At 39.5% G+C, this 3,993-nt stretch overlaps 1 pseudogene; it reads right to left on the bottom strand.

Annotated features, from left to right (window-relative positions):
- Positions 1-487: 487 nt before the first annotated feature.
- LOC145641244 (small nucleolar RNA R71) lies at positions 488-581 on the bottom strand (annotated as a pseudogene).
- Between the last annotated feature and the right edge of the window lie 3,412 nt (positions 582-3,993).

The raw sequence follows: 3,993 nt of genomic DNA, 5'->3' as shown, positions 1-3,993 counted from the left end.
CAAATCTTGTCGGGTTCTGGTGATAATTATAATCACCGAGACCCTCCAACTGATTTTAGAGATTCAGAGGTATCTTTTGATCCAGAATCAGAGATGGCGATACCTAAGAAGCTTAGTGATTATTCACAACCAAAGCTTACAGATTTTCCACACCTTACTCCCACTCCAGCTCTTGATCTGGTACAATTCGAGATTAAACCCCAATTTATCACGAAGATAGAAAGGAAGCAATTTAGTGGAGCTAAGGGTGAAGACCTAAATCTTCATATTGCAGACTACTGTCTGTACTATAATACCATCAGGAAAGATGGGGTCACACAAGACAAAATCAGGGAGATTCTCTTTCCTTACTCTTTAAGTGGAAAAGCCAAATTATGGTTTAATGGATTAAATAGAACTTCACTTGGTATAACCGACTGGGAAACTCTTGTTTTGAATTTTTATAGCAAATATTATCCTGTAGAGAGAACAACTGTACTGTGGAGTGCTATTCAGGACATTTCCCAAGAGGCTGATGAAACTTTATATGAGGCTTGGGAGAGGTTCAAGGATCTACAAAGAGAATGCCCCCACCATAATTAGGCACAATGGCAGTTGATCCAAGCCTTTTACAATGGGATTGGAAATTGTTCTAGAATAATATTGGATTCTGCAGCTAGTGGGAGGTTTATGAACCTTAATGTTGATGATGCAGGTCAAGTTATTGAAGATATGGAAATACATAATTCTCAATATGGGAATCCCAGAGGCTTTGCTAATAAAGGGAAACATAGTGTCGACTCTGTATCCTTTTTACAAGCTCAATTAACCTTTATTTGCAGACACTAGATAATCTTAGTACTGCAAATGTAGCTTATATTTCTGCAATTAATAATAATGCTAATGAGGCTTTCTGTGAAAATTGTGGAATTTTAGGTCATTGGGAGCAAGATTGTAGGAGTTCCGTGGAGCAAGTCATTGCCTTTCAAGCTTATAAGTAGAATAACTCATACTCCAACACCTACAATCCTGGGTACCAAAATCATCCGTACCTTTCTTATCAGAGCACCAATTTAAAAATCCACCACCTCCACAAGAATCACAGGCGCCACAAAAAACTCAGCAGAAATACTACCATCCCAATGCTGGCCAGAAGAACCAACCACAATAACCCTCCGACCCTGCTTTGGTAGAGATTAGAGCGATGCTGGTTAATATGCAGAAGCACATGGAGAATAGAGATGCCCAAATTGATTCGATCCTAACACATAATAAAATTGTAGATAATCAAGTTGCGCAAATTTCTACTACTCTGCAAGCCCGTTAACAGGTAGCCCTCCCAGCACAGCCGACCAGGCCTACGGATCAAGCCTAGGAAATTTCTCTAAGGAGTGGGTTCAAACTATGAAGGGCCCCCTATGCCTAGAGATGATGAACCTGTTTTAATAAATAATGCTAATCTTGATTCCATTAAACCTAACAATGTAGCTAATAGCCCTGCAGGGCTAAAGAGTAATACTAATATATCTGATTTTACATTGCAGGGTACGACTCCAGGGAAGGTAGCAGCTCCAGATAAGAGCAGTAATATTCCTAAGCCAGTTATCAAACTTCCATTCCAAATCGTCACTTGAAAACAAATTTGGATAAGCAGTTTGGTAAGTTTCTTGAGATGGTTAAAGGTTTGCAGGTAACAGTTCCTTTCACTGAATCAATTACCCAAATTCCTGCATATGCAAAATTGATGAAGGAAATATTGACAAGAAAAAGGTTTATTAGTGAGGTAGGGACAGTATCTTTCACTGCAGAATGTAGTGCCGTACTTCAAAATAAATCTCCACCTAAACTGAAAGATTCGGGTAGTTTTTCTATCCCTTGTCATATTGGCAATATAATTACTGATAATTCATTATATGATTTGGGCACTAGCGTTAGTGTTATGCCATTATCTGTGTGTTCTAAGTTAAATATGGGTAAATTAAAAGTTACTGATATTACTCTACAAATGGTCGACCGTTCTTTTAAATACCCCTTAGGTCGGTGTTTTAGAGGATGTTCCTGTTAGAGTAGGTAAATTTTATATACCTGTTGATTTTGTTGTTCTTGATATGGCTGAGGATATGCAAAACCCAATTATTTTGGGTAAACCATTCCTTAACACTGCATGAGCAATTATAGATGTGAGATGTGGCAAATTGACACTATCAATAGGGGATGATAAAATTATTTTTAACCGTAATAATACCTCTAAAAGCCCCATGACAGAGGAGAAGTGTTTTAGTGTTGATGTGGTTCAAAATTATTCTAACAAGCCCGAAGCTCTTGTAAAAGATCCCTTGGAGGAGGTATCTTGTGTTACATCCTTTACAGATGAAATAGACAAATGGCAAAAGGGAGTTGATGCAATAGAAAGAGCCCTCTACACTGTCAGTCTTGGCTTTGAGGATGAGAAGGTGGAATTAAACAAGCAAGCTATGGAAATTGAGCCTACAGTAAGTGTTCCGCCAGATCGAGATGCAAGTGCTAAATGAAGTGACAATTTAAAGCAACCATCGATCAAAGAGAGATCTTTTTTGCGTAGCATTAAAGAACCCCTTGTCCAATTCAAGGAGGATCCACCAGATAAGGTGAATTGGCGTTCCACAGGGTATGTGAGGAAGCCGCGTCATGGCCTAAACACCAATCGACCGGGTGAGAAACCACCCGACCAAGCGTTAGGCCAAGGGTCCTAGTTCTTATACTTGGTAAAAAGGTCGTGCGGGACCTAGATAAACCAACGCTTTGCGGGAGGCAACCCATATTTTAATGCTTTTTAGACAAGTTTTTATTTTCTTTTTCTTGTGAGAGGAGGGAATCTAATGAGTTTTTGTGCAGGTTTGAAGGAAAAGAGTTAGCCAAAAATTGAAGAAAAGAAGAAAGACAAAAATCGTCCAAGCTAGCCTTGGGCCCGATCGAGCGAAGCTCGCCCGATCGGGCGCGAGAGCAAGGGTTCAAAAATTGTAATTTTTGCCCGATCGAGGGAAGGTCCGCCCAACCGAGCGTGAAAGTTGAGGTACACGGACATTTTTTTACCGCCCGATTAGGCAAAGGGCGCCTGACCATGCGTGAGAATAGAAGATTTTTTAGTCATCAAATCGCCTGACCGGGCGCGAGAAGAGTATAATTCAAGAACCAAAGTTCGCCCGATCAGGCAAAGCACCGCCCGACCGGGCGCGACATTTTGAATAGCCGGCCCCTTTCTTTTCTTCCTTCTTTCTTCTTCTTCCTCCTTTCTTTCTTCATTTCTCTTTTCCTCCATAACTTTCTCTCTCTAAAACCTTAAAATCTCTACCTTTTCTCTAAGATCTTCTCTTCATTACTCACCCAAAGTCAAATTTTTTTACATATTCCTTCTCCTCTCTTCATCCTCTACAATCATACATAAAAATCTTCAAGTTCCAGTCAAATAATTTTTATACCCATTCTCAAAAATGGCGGCAAAGAGGGCAATAACAATTCTAGGGGGAAGCTCAAGCCAACAATACGACCCGGCGTTGCAACTACCACAATGGCCAACGATTAAGATATCAACCCTAAAACAGAAGAAAAAGCTTGAGCAGCTCTACGAGCGAGAGGTAATTCCTTCACGGTGGTTACACCGCCCTTCTCTTGAAACATTGGGATTATATGACTATGTTAGGAGATTTTTGAACGATATTGGTATGAGTAAATTTGTTGATATGCATTATTCCACTTATCGTGAATTAACATGTGAATTTCTTTTATCTTTACATGTTCATAACCATAAAACTGGGCCAAAATTGATATTTAGGTTAAATGATAGAAATATTACTTTAACTTTTGTTGATTTTTGTAAATTATTTGATTTGGAACCTGATTTGCCTCCCAATGGCATGCTGAATATAAAATGGATGATATTTATACTGTTTTAACTGGTTTGCCGGCGCCTAACGCCCAACATGCTAGTCCTAAACCAATTCATCACCCCGTCCCCAAAATATGGCAAAGATTTGC

The sequence above is a fragment of the Chenopodium album genome, chromosome 7 (assembly GCF_948465745.1).
Source record: "Chenopodium album chromosome 7, dcCheAlbu1.1, whole genome shotgun sequence".
In the NCBI taxonomy this organism is placed as follows: Eukaryota; Viridiplantae; Streptophyta; class Magnoliopsida; order Caryophyllales; family Amaranthaceae; genus Chenopodium; species Chenopodium album.
Note: the sequence above shows the minus strand (reverse complement) of the source record. Positions and strands in the feature narration are given on the sequence as shown.